Source organism: Pongo pygmaeus, chromosome 20 (genome assembly GCF_028885625.2).
Source record: "Pongo pygmaeus isolate AG05252 chromosome 20, NHGRI_mPonPyg2-v2.0_pri, whole genome shotgun sequence".
NCBI classification, from domain to species: Eukaryota; Metazoa; Chordata; class Mammalia; order Primates; family Hominidae; genus Pongo; species Pongo pygmaeus.
In genome coordinates, this window is record NC_072393.2 from 3,385,648 (window position 1) to 3,398,520 (window position 12,873).

At 57.5% G+C, this 12,873-nt stretch overlaps 1 protein-coding gene and 1 non-coding gene across 3 annotated transcripts in view; one reads left to right on the plus strand and one right to left on the minus strand.

Moving 5' to 3' along the window:
- Positions 1-12,873, plus strand: part of FZR1 (fizzy and cell division cycle 20 related 1) — a 30,609-nt gene that overhangs the window by 3,097 nt on the left and 14,639 nt on the right. The gene's annotated exons all lie outside the window — the stretch shown is intronic.
- On the minus strand, positions 11,826-11,894 carry LOC129021292 (small nucleolar RNA SNORD38). The gene has a single exon (XR_008496016.1). It is a non-coding gene; the product is annotated as a small nucleolar RNA SNORD38 (small nucleolar RNA).

A 12,873-nucleotide genomic window follows, 5' to 3' on the forward strand; every position in this document is an offset into this window, starting at 1 on the left:
GACCACGAATGACACGCCTCCCCCACAACGGTGAACACCCCCACTCTCTCGGCTTCCTACTCCGTCTGGTTCTTCCTTCAGGCTTCTTCACTGGCCCTTCTTACTTTCTTTATTTAATTTTTGCTCGTAGTAGCTTTATTTGGATACACTTCTCCTGCTGCACGATTCACTGCTTTAGAGCGTGCAGTTCCCTGGTTTTTTATATGTTCACAGGCTCGGGCCGCCATCACCTCTGTCCAATCCTAGAGCATTCTCATTACCTCAGGAAGAAACCAGCCTTGACCCCATCAGCCGCCACCACCTGTCTCCCCTGCCTCTGTGGCTGGGCCTGTCCTGGACATTTCATAGAAATGGAATCCCACATTGTGTGGCCTTTTGTGTCTGGCGTCTCTCACTGAGTGTGATGTCCTCAAGGTGCGTCTAGGCTGTGGCCTGAGTCAGAGCGCTGCTCTTTTTCGTGGCTGAGTCATGTTCCATGGTGTGGAGGCACCGGGTTTTGTGCGTCTCCTTATTCAGTGGATGTTGGTGCTGTTTCCAGTGTCTGCCTGTTGTAAGTCGAGCTGCTGCGAAGAGGCAGGCGCTGGTGGTTGTGTGGCGACCATCCTTGTTGCTCTCTGACTGAGGCGCTGGTGCCTCCTCTCGCCGGCTGATCGTGTCTGATGGTGTCACCCCCATGCAACCACCGTGAGCCCAGCTCTAGAGACCTGCCTTCCAACCTTTCCACCTTGTCCTCCTGCCCCCAGTATGTCCCTTCCACCCCACCCTTCCCAAATTGCTGCACGGTTCTGATTTTTTTCTTTTTCTTTTTTCTTTTTTTTTTTTTTTTTTGAGATAGAGTCTCACTGTGTTGCCTAGGCTAGAGTGCAGTGGCACAATCACAACTCACTGCAGCCTCGACCTTCCAGGCTCAGGTGATCTGCCCACCTCAGTCTCCTGAGTAGCTAGGACTCCAGGCGCGCCACCATACCTGGCTAATGTTTGTATTTTCTGTAGAGACGGGGTTTTACCATGTTGCTCAGGCTGGTCTTGAACTCCTGGGCTCAAGTGATCCTCCTGCCCTGGCGTCCCAAAGCTCTGGGATTACCAGCGGAGCCAGCATGCCCGGCCACACTGCTGGGTTCTAGAGAGCGGCAGGCCGTTCAGATTCCTGTGCCGTTTTGCACACGTTCCCTTCTGTTGTGAATCTTCCTCTCTCCCAGATCAGATTTGGCCTGGGAACCTCTATATTCTCATCCCCACCAGCCTGCAGGCCACTGGGTCAGTGGTGGAAGGATGATGGGAGCAGAGCGGGGGTGGGCAGTGGGCATCTGTCTGCTTTCACCGGAGGGCTGAGGAGTGTGGGAGGCCAGTGCTGGTCTGTTTGCCCTGGGGAGCAACTCTTCCACTTAAGGATCCCCCTCAGGATCCTCCTCATCCATGCATTCCCCACCTGGGTGACTCCACCCCCACAGGACACTGGGCAACATCTCAGGACATCTGTGCATTGTCACAACTGGGGGACGCTCCTGGCATGGAGTGAGTGGAGGCCAGTGATGCTGCTCAGCGCCCCCGCAGGGCCCAGGACTCGCCGCCATAGACAGCGATCCGGCCCAAATGTCTGCAGCGCTAAGGTTGGGGCCCCCGCCCTGAACTCCCCAGACTGGGTTTCTACTGCTACCGCCTCACCTCGTCTGGGACCCGTGGGTGGGAGCTGCATGAGACAGACAGAGATGCAGAGATGTGCAGGCCTCGGGAACCTGATGGCGCTCCATCCGATCCTGAGAGGCTGCAGGCGTGGTGCTACACTGCCTTCTTCCTCACGTGGGGCACTGCAGCCTTTTGTGCTGCCGCAGACCCAGGTGTCTTTTAGGTCTGAAGGTGTCATCAAGTCAGACAGGGCTGTGGGTACTCGGTGGTACCAGGAGGCTGGAGATGAGAAACCCTCGGGTCTTTTACCTGCAGGCACCATTTGGAAATGTGGAGAGCAGTTCTCACCGGAGTGGGCCGGAGGTGGGAGCTGCCCCCCACACAGGGAAGATGGTGAGAGCTACTGGCCGAGAAGACCCTGGGGATGCTTCTCGTCCACTCTAGACTCGTTGTTCACTCTAGACTGCCTGCCGGCCTGGTGCAGAGGCTCACGCCTGGAATCCCAGCACTTTGGGAGGCCTCAGCAGGAGGATTGCTTGAGCCCAGGAGTTCGAAACCAGCCAGGGCAACATAGGGAGACCCTGACCCCCATCCCTATATTTTAAAAACAAGAAAAGAAAAATAGGCTGCACACCCAGTGGGGGCAGCAGCTCGGCTCTGCTTTGCGGCGCCTGGGTCAGCACCTAGAACCCACATGGCACATGGCTGGTTGGTGGGGAGGCGTCGGCTGGCAGGTGGCGGCGTGAGTAAATGAATGAATGACGTGCACGGGGTGTATTCCCGGGGCCCAGGCACCGGCCTCCAACAGTAACTTGCCTTGCTATGGCTCACACGGGCACCCTGGAAGGCGCACTGTCCCCTGCTGAGGGTCTGGGCCCCACCCTTTTTTACCTGGCTACTCTTGGCTGTGTCTGCGTTTGTAGAGGTCAGAGGCCGCCAGCTCAGCTTGTTCTTCTGCAGGTGGGGGTTGCTCCCTGCAGAGATCTCTGTGCCTCAGTGGTCTCTCCGCTAGGCCCCAGCTCTGGTTCTGGTCCAGAGTCCACCTCTCCCCTGTGTCAGTCCACCCCTGCAACCACGGCCACCTGCCCCAGGAGCCCCATTTCTCTGACGTCCTCCCTCCTCTCTGAGACTGATGGGGGCAGCATGGGAGGAGATAAGTGTCATGGTCTGTGGACAGGAGGTCACTGGGGCAGCATCCTGGCTGCCAAGGCACCACCATGCCCAAGGACAAAGGAGCAGGGAGCAGTCTGGGGACCCGCGTACCCCTGTCGTGAGTCCCAGGCCCAGCCAGCATCCACTGAGCACCTCCGGGGCCTTGCGTGCACCTGTCATGAGTCCTGGGCCCAGCCAGCTCTCACTAAGACCTTCTCTGGGTCATGCCGGGTGCCTGCTGCCTCGTAGACCTCGTGCCTGATTTCACAGCTTCCTAGGCAGGCAGTGTTATCCCTGCTTAACTGATGAAGAGACTGATGTCCCAAGAGGTGAAGCTGCCCAAAGCTTCGTGGCCAGGAAGGGTTGAAGCTGGGACTCAAAGACTGGGCTGATCCTGTCGAAAGCCCGCACTCTTTCTGATGGACCCTGCTAGAACCTTTTCATGGGACTTGGTTTACTTTCATGGGAGGGCACAAGGAAGGTTGGCGATAAGAGTGTCTGGGTGCTTTGCCCGCCTTGGGTCCCTGGAGCTGCAGGGCCAAGGGCCACGTGTGCTGGGTGGCGTGGTGCTGGTGGGGGGCTCACGTGCTCTGACAAGGCCATCTATGCGGCTGGCACGGCTGCCCCCTTAATCGCATCATGACACCGAGGGCATCCAAATGTGACCCGAGAGAGCCATCTAGAGTCCTCTTCTGAGGAGTGGCTGAGGAGTGGCTGGGAATGAGATTAGTGGGATGAGGTGATGCTTGTGAAGCCATGTTTCATAAAGGACACTCATGGGCACAGGGCAGGAGGCAAACCCCCCAGAAACTCCCAGATCCAGTGAGAGTGGACAGTGGATAGCTGGTTGACCCCCCATTTTTCTGTGGGGGGTCTTTCTTATCTGCTGCTTCTCCCCAGCCCCGCAGAGGATGGCTGGACATCACGCCCAGGCACCTAGCACAGTCCTTTGCCTTTCACACGAGGAGGGGGCTCCCTGGGAGGGCAGCTAGGCCAGGGCCTCACAGGTGGTCTGGGGGCACCTGGGACCCGTCAGGCAGGAGCACTTTGCAACTTTGCAGGGGTTGGGACCTGTGAGGGCTGTTAGCCAGCCCACTCCCTGGCTCTGTCACCGCCATCCAGCAACTTTGCAGGGGTCGGGACCTATGAGGGGCTGTGTCCCGGCCCACCCCCGAGCTCTGTCACCACCATCCAGTGATCCTTAGTCGGAGGCCTCCTGCTGGAACCACTCTGCAGAGACTCCAGCAGGAGGCAGTGCCTTGCAGCTTCCCCGTGGGCAGGGCCGGGCCAAGTGCTGAGTCTAGGGCACCTCGCCTCCTGGGGCAAGGGCCAGGGAGTGGGCACAGAGCCAGACCCAGACTGGCTGGATTCACGTCCCAGCTCTACCCTCGCCAACTGCATGGGGACCTTGAGCAGAGGGTGCTGTCCCAGGCCCCAAGATGCAATGGCGCCTGCCCGCCTGCTGTCCCGAGGACATTCAGTCAAGCACACTGAGTGCTTCCAGCTGTGCCAGCCGGTGGGCACGGGCAAGGTTTGCCTCTGTCCTAGCCCCACATATGTTCCGATGCTCTGCCCCTGGGCCAGGAGCCCGCACGGGATGTGGCGGCACCCGTGAGGCTCTGGTCGGTGTTCCCTCCTCCCTTACCTGCTCCATGTCCCCTGTGGGTAGCAAGTGCCGCCTCACCTGCAAGCTGGAGTTACCCTTACCCAAGGCGGTCCTGCCCAAGTGTCCACTGGGCCAGGGTGGGGGGACGCCCTGATGTATACCATAGGTGGCGCGTCCAGACCATAATCAGCCCCAACACATGAGTCATAAAAGATTCGTCATTGGGATGTTTCAATTCCTTTTGTCCGTTAAAGAGCCTGAAAAAAATATGAAAACAGTGGGGACCAGTTTTCCCAGCCAAGCAAGGCGTTGCAGGAGTAGGAGCTTGGCTGAGCCTCCAGGAACCAGAGTGCTGTGTTCCTGAGGAAGATCCAGCACCAGGGGAGACCTTGGGGGCTTTGCACCGGTGCTGCTCCCAGGCCCTGTCTACACGGCAGACAGCCCCTCACGCTTTGCGTCCCCACTCAGGGACACCTCAAAGTCGAGCCTGGAGACAAATTGTGCCATGTCATTGGCCCCCACAAACAGTGCCTCATCGGCTCCCTTTCCTCCTCTCCCCACTGGTGCAGTGGAGATGGGGCTGGGGTGCCTGGCCATACTCTCCAGGTCTCGCTCATTCAAGCCACTTCCCTGGTTTTGCCCTAGAGCAGGGTCTCTGCCCCTGCACCCTGTGGACATTGGGGCCGGATCCTTCTACGGGGTGCAGCCGTCCTGGGCACTACAGGGTGCTGAGCAGCGTCCCTGGCCTCCACCCAGTCCACGCCAGGGGCACCCCCAGTCATGACAACCACAGATGTCCCCAGACATCACCATATATCGTACCCTGGGGGCAGAATCACCCTGGTTAAGACCCCCTGGGTTATGAGATTCCATGGACCCCCAAGAGACTCTGCGTCCCATGATCCTCTGCCCTGCTGAGGTCCCAGGAGGCTGCACACATTGAAATCCACACCCTGAGTGGGAGGGAGAGGAGGTGAATCTCAGGAGCTGGGGTCCCCCTGGTTTGTGCTGTCTGCCCCATCAGAGGCTTATTCTGGTGTCTGATGTGAGCAGGGGCCGACTCCATTTTTTTCCACTTATTTATCCCAGGGCGTCTCCCTCTGTACGGGGGCCCTGTCACTGTTTTGTCAGGTGACTGGGTCATGCCCATTTCCCAAGGGAACAGGAAGAAGCTCGGAGACTGAAGGCTTGCCTGGGACAGTGGCAGAAGGGGGCCTCCTGGCTCTTCATTCTGGGGCCCAGGGGGTGAGAGGTGGATCTTCCCTATGAGCTGGCCCAGTGGGTTTGCAGGACCCACAGGGCAGTGCCCTGCCAAGGGGATGGAGCAGCAGAAAGCCCGGTGGCCCAGGGCCCGGGTCCACCACCCAGACCAGGGCAACCAGGCTGCAAGTGTCGGCCACACAGGCAGAGCCACAGCAGCATCCCCACCAGTCACCCCTGGGCCAGGGACGAGAACCTCTGCAGGGCCTGGTGGAGCACGAGTCATTCACTGATTCACTGCTGATTTGCAGCAAGGGTCCAGGTTGCTGCTAAACTCCCTCGATCCGGTCTGAGCGTTTCCACACGGCCACACATGTTGTCTGTGCTCAGGAATCACTCAACAGCAGCTTAAGATCCTGATTTCTGTCTCCTCTAACCTTTTATGATGAAACCTTCCGAGCATCCAGCAAAGGAGTGAGAATGTGGTGGTGCCCGGTCTCATCCGGAGCCTGCCTGGCCCATCTCTGCCCGTGGTTTATTTTTTTGAATACCTCACAGTTCACGTGATACAGAATTCTAGAAGTACAGGCCGGGCGCGGTGGCTCACGCTTGTAATCCCAGCACTTTGGGAGGCCGAGGCAGGCGGATCACGAGGTCAGGAGATCGAGACCACCCTGGCTAACACGGTGAAACCTCGTCTCTACTAAAAATACAAAAAATTAGCCAGGCATGGTGGCGGGCGCCTGTAGTCCCAGCTACTCAGGAGGCTGAGGCAGGAGAATGGCGTGAACCAGGAAGCGGAGCTTGCAGTGAGCCGAGATTGCGCCACTGCAGTCCAGCCTGGGTGACAGAGCCAGACTCCGTCTCTAAAAAAAAAGAATTCAAGAAGTACAAAATGAGGTGCCAGGATAAATAAGGCTTCTTTCCTCCCTGATCCCTGTCCTCTCCTTCCTCTCCCCACCTACCCCATGACCAGCCGCTTTTCGAATCTTCTGGCAGCAGTGTGCTCTGCATGGCCGTTTTTCTATGCAGTGGGTCTCACAGCCTCTTCCGCCCCCTGTCTGGTGGCCTCTTGCATCTTCCACTCTGACGAGCTGCTGCAGTGACTCCATCTCTGCACACACGCACGCGGAGTTTCTAAGGATAAATTCTTAGAAGTAGAAATACCGCATCACAGAGGATGTGCATTTTTTAAACTTTGGAAGCAGTTGCCAAATTGCCTTCCTTTGAAGCCGTAGCAGTTTGTGGCTTCTGCCAACCATGAGTGCATGTGGCTGTCTCTCCCCACGCCTGGGATGGTGAGGCCGAGTCCCCCAGCCCGCAGCCTCCCCCGTCTGACGGGCGGGAGGGTGGTGTCCTCAGTTGGATTGGCAGCTCCCGACTGCGAGGGAGGACTGGTCCTTTCCCAGTGCGGTTCGTTGGTGTCCTTTGCTACTTTGGGCTCTCCTGTGGGTGGCAGGTGCTTCCCCCAGTTTGTCATCTGTTTTTTAACTGTGTTGGTGGTGTGTCTGCCCTGCAGACTCCCAATTTTCCCGGTGTTGAATTCCACAGCCATGTCTCTTATGGCTCCTGGATTTTGTTCTTCTTGCAGCGCAGCTGAGTGAGGGGCTTAGAGGGGTCGCTGGGGGTCCCGGAGCTGAGCTGAGCGCCGCTAGCAGCACCAGGCAAGTGTCCAGGTGAGGTGCCCTGGGAGGCCCCAGGCCCGGGACACAGGACCCTCCAGATCTCGGAGGTGGGAAGACAGTCTGCACACTCGCCTTGTGCACCCCTGCCCTCACTGCAGGGACAGACAGGAGCTGGGTCTCAGGCTGCTGGGCAGGCCTGGGCCCTGTGGTTTTGCCCACCAGCCTTGGGCAGCGTGAGTGAGTTGTGTGGCCAGTAGACTGACAGCTGCCACCCGCCTGGCAACGTTTGGGCCATTGGCTCACAGCGTCTCTGTTGCCCCGGAGGGCTTGTCAGGTGCAGCCATGTGCTGCTGGGCAGTGATGTGTGCCAGGGGCCGTGTGCAGCTGCAGCTGGCGCCCTGTGTATTTGCTTTCAGTGCTGACTTCAGGGCAGCATCAGTGTTCTGGGGAAGTGGGGGATGATATTTAGCCAATCACAACCAGACTCTGCCAGCATGTGCCTCAGCGCATGCGGTTACCGCCGCTGCTGCCAGTCACACTTGTTTACATTCTTTCATTCTGGAAAAATGCCGGCTGGGCGCGGTGGCTCACACCTGTAACCCCAGCACTCTGGGAGGCAGAGGCAGGCAGATCGCTTGGGCCCAGAAGTTCGAGACCAGCCTGGGCAACATGGGAAGCCACCATCTCTACAAAAAATACAAAAAGTGGCTGCATCTGGTGGAGTACGCCTGTGGTCCCAGCTCCTCCAGAGGCCGAGGAGGGAGGATCACTTGAGCCTAGGAGGCAAAGGCTGCAGTAAGCCATAATTGTACCACTGCTCTCCAGCCTGGGTGACAGAGTGAGACCCAGTCTCAAAAATAAAAATCCTGGCTGGGCGCTGTGGCTCACACCTGTAATCCCAGCACTTTGGGAGGCTGAGGCGGGTGGATCACCTGAGGTCAGGAGTTCAAGACTAACCTGACCAACATGATGAAAACCCCTCTCTACTAAAAATACAAAAAAATAGCTGGGTGTGGTGGCGAGTGCCTGTAATCCCAGCTACTTGGGGCAGGAGAATTGCTTGAACCCAGGAGGCAGAGGTTGCAGTGTGCTGAGATTGCACCACTGCACTCCAGCCTGGGCAAAAAGAGTGAGACTCCATCCCAGAAAAATAAATGAATAAAAATTTTAAAAAGATAAAAACTCCAAGGCGCTCCTGTTTGTCCACACTTAGGTCTCTGGAAATGAATTGCATCACCAAGGTCTCTGTGTGAAACAAGATAAACAAAAAAGGGTCACCTGAAATGCTGTGATTTGTAACTAAACTAAGTTCTTTTTTTTTTTTCTGAGACAGTGTCTTGCTCTGTTGCCCAGGCTGGAGTGCAATGGTGCAATCTCAGCTCACTGCAGCCTCCACCTCAGCCTCCTGAGTCCTGGTACTATAGATGTATGCCACCACACCCAGCTAACTGTTTCTTTTTTTTTTTGAGACAGAGTCTCACTCTGTCACCCAGGCTGGAGTGCAGTGGTGCGATCTCTGCTCACTGCAACCTCCGCCTTCCAGGTTCAAGCGATTCACCTGCCTCAGCCTCCCGAGTAGCTGGGATTACAAGCATATGCCACCATGCCCAGCTAATTTTTATTTTTTAGTAGAGACGAGGTTTCACCATGTTGGCCAGGCTGGTCTCGAACTCCTGAGCTCAGGTGGTCCGTCCACCTCAGCCCCCCACAGTGCCTCTGTTTGTATTTTTTGTAGAAACGGGGTCTCGCCATGTTGGCTGATCTCAAACTCCTGGTATCCTCCTGCTGTGCCTGGCAGCTAAGTTCTTTAACGAGTAAGATTTGCATTACAAAGTTTTTCCGTTGTTGGAGAAGGCCTGGCCAAGGGTGCTGAAGGTACAGAAGCCACAGAGGCTCCCACCAGGACATGGGAAGGGCTGGGCCTCACCCGCAAAGTCAGATCTGGAGCAGGGGCGGTGCTGGCATGGAATGCAGTCCTGGAGCCGTTCCGCTTGTGCCTGCTGTCCCGTGCCCATGGGTCCCTCTGCGAGGTGCCAGGTCTTGGGGAGACTGTCCTGTGCTGGGATTTGGAGTCTGCTGGTGCCGTTGTCCATCTTGCTTATACTTTGGCAGCTGGTCGTTGGGGGCCATTTTTACAAATCTGCTTCCTTTAGCGGGCATGGTGGTGCATGTCTCTGGTCCTAGCTACTCAGAAGGCTGAGGTAGGAAGATAGCTGGAGCCCAGGAGGTGGAGGCTGCAGTGAGCCATGATCAAACTACTGCATTCCAGCCTGGGCGACAGAGCGAGAGACCCTGTCTCCATAAAAAAAAAAATGTTTCCTGGCAGCACATGCCACCACCTGGAATGCTTCTCCACCAGCTTGATTTTCTCCCACTGCCCCCTCCGGTAGGGAGCTCACTCCAGTCGGTGGGTGGGGTTGTGGCCCTCTCGTTGGGAGGGCTCCGTTCATGTGTGTTGGTCAATGAATGACCCTCCCCACCACATCCAACACAGGATGGGGCTGTCAGAAGTCAGGGGCCATGGGGGCACGGAGAGGAAAGAGAGAGGGCAGGGCACCCCATGCGGGGCTGGGCAGAGAGAGGGCCTCCAGGACTGTGGGGAGCATAAGTGTCTGGGGAAGCCCCGTCTACACCTGCCACCCTCTGAAACATTCAGTCACACCTGCAGAGTCCCTGCTGCCCTGCAAGGTGGCCTAGGCACAGGTCCTGGGGTCAGGACCCTACGGCCCTGGCAGTCCGGATCATCACTGCCCTACAGCAGCTGCGTCTACGTGGTGAGTCGCCTGCTGGCTGCATGGGGCTTGCGAAGCCGCCAGTGCTGGGCGACCTGCATGGAGCCAACGGTGGTGGCTGATACACCCCAAGGAGGGCAGAGGGCTGGCCTCCCTCTGGTCTCAGATTTGCTGGACTTGAACAAGTTCCTCGCCGCTTGGCTCTGGGACTCCTGGAGTCTGAGCAGCGGCTCCCTCACCCCTGCACTGAAGCTCAGTGTTTGGGTCCTGCCTGGTTTTTGGTGTGCCAAGGGGTACAAGCTACTGTCTGGGCGATGCTGCCTGTGAAGCTGATGTTTCCAGCTGTCCTCCCCAACCATGGCCACGGCTGACGTCCTCTGTGGCTGCACGCACCACCTCTGCACGGCCTGGACCGAGCACTGCACTTCCAACGGAGACCCCCCCGCCCCGGGAGCCCCTGCCCCCAGGGTGGGGTTTTCATGCCACAGTACTGCTTTTGCAAGTGGCCTCTGCTCCACGGTTTCCTTTCTGTAAGTGCTGGAGGATCTGTGTAGATCCCCCTTCATCTGCGAATCGGTCCCAGGGGGCCCCACACCCACAGCTCTCCTGGGGCTCAGGATCTGCGTAGATTCCCTGTTCATCTGCAAATCAGTCCCAGGGGGCCCCACACCCATAGCTTTCCTGGGGCTCAGGTCCCTATAGCCCCTCTGGCTCCAGGCTCGGGAAATTGTCCCCCAGAGGCTGTCTTCACTGAGGACCGATGCTTAGGCCTCTCCTCATCCTGGGATGGCCAGTGCTGGCCCAGGAGTGGTCGGGTGTGGTGGGGACACATGGGCCTTTGGGGCTGCGGGAGGCAGCTGTGCCCTGTGGAGAACCACTGGGGACTGTGGGTGGGGAGAGGCCAGTCTAGGCGAGGGAGAAGGGGGTGGGGAGGAGGCTGGTGACGTGACCTGGCCCCAGTAGGGGGCAGGCTGGAAGGAGGGAGAGCTGCTGGCCATTGCTCTGTGGCCGCATGGGTCACCCTTTGGGCCCACGTGCTTTGGGCTGAGCCACGTAGAGAACCCTGGGACTTCTGTGTAGTCGTGGGCATTGCTGCCCTGCACTCTGCCTTCGTGTCCTCATCTGCACAGTCGGCGGGCGCTGGCACCCGTCCATGAGGCCTTGCAGAGGGGACATGAGATAAGCCACGAAAACCCACTACCACAGGACTGTGGGCTGCACGCTCCTGTCCCTCAGAGCCTGACTGGCCCCATGCGGCCGAGCCAGGGACCACATGTGTCCCTTGACTGCGGGCCCAGTCAGCGCTGCCTGCGGGCTCTTGCAGAAGAAACAGCCGTGAGGTTGATCCTATCTCCAACCCCAGGCCGGGAGCTCGTCAGAGGCCGCCTGGGGCTGTGGAGGTAGCAATCAGGCTGACTGCCTTCGTATCTCAGGACAGAGTGGTGCTCGGGATGACAGGAGCAGCACCAAACCCGCATGGGTCTGTCCCTACCTGGTGACGCAAGCCAGTGCATGCCTCAGGTGTCTGTTTCCTAAAATGGCAGGTGTCGCTTCCGCCCTTCTGGTCTCTGTGAGTCAGCCTCCTCCAGGGCCCTCCCAGGTCTTTTGTGTCTGGTGTCTCACAGGGTGCAACGTCCTCGGGGCGTGTCCACGCTGTGGCCTGGGTCAGAGCCTTGCTCCTTTTCATGGCTGGGTCGTGTTCCGGTGTGTGGAGGGCCGCGCTGGTTCGTCCCTCACCTGTTGATGCGTATGTAGGATTTTGCCGTCTTTTGGCTGTTGTGAATTGTGTGTCTGTGAGCATTTGTGTACCAGTTCCTGTGCCTTTCCTGTTCTCCTGGGTGTGCATCTAGAAGTGCTGGGTCACGTGGTAACTGTGGGTTTCTCTTGCTTAGACATAACTTTATCATCACTTAACGTTAGTAGCAGAACGGGACAAAGCTTTCATCACTGACAGAGACTCTGTGTTTAACAATTGAGGAACTTACCTGCCAAAGAAGTCACCAGGCCCTGGGGAGAGGGATGGGGAGTGAGTGTTCCATGGGGACAGAGTTTCAGTTTGGAAAGATGAGAAAGTTCTAGAGATGACCATGGTGGTGGCTACACAACCACGGGAATGTGATTAACGCCACTGAACTGTGCGCTTTTTTTTTTTTTTTTTTTTTTTTTTTTTTTTTGAGACAGAGTCCCGCTCTGTCACCCAGGCAGGAGTGCAGCAGCACGATCTCAGCTCACTGCAACCTTCACCTCCCGGGTTCAAGCGATCCTCCTGCCTCAGCCTCCTGAGTAGCTGGGATTACAGGCATGCGCCATCACACCGAGCTAATTTTTGTATTTTTAGTAGAGACGGGGTTTCACCACTTTGGCCAGGCTGGTCTCAAATTCCTGACCTCGTGATCCACCCGCCTTGGCCTCCCGAACTGTTGGGATTACAGGCGTGAGCCACCGCGCCCAGCCAGAACTGCACACTTAAAACGTGGTCAAGATGGTAAACTTTAGGTAAATTTTTTCACTTTTTTTTTTTTCTTGAGACAGAGTCTTGCTCTGTCACCCAGGCTGGAGTGTAGTGGCATGATCATAGCTTACTGCAGCCTCAAACTCCCAACCTCAGGCGATCCTCCCACCTCAGCCTCCCAAGTAGCTGGGACCACAGGTGCGTGCCACCACACTTGAGCCCAGGAGGTTGAGGCTGCAGTGATCCGTGATTGTGCCATGGCACTACAGCCTGGGTGACAGAGGGTGACCCTGTCTACAAAAGGAACCGCTGTATTTACAGACCAGCAGCCTGCATATGGCCTCGGGCTGTGGTTTGCTGGCCCTGGTGGGAAGAGCGTTGTTCCTAGGCCACCTTGTATCTCCATGGCCTGCATGGACCTTCACTTTGTTCTCGTGCAAACCCCCTTCCTGCCTCGGGCTGTGCATCTCTCTCTGGAAC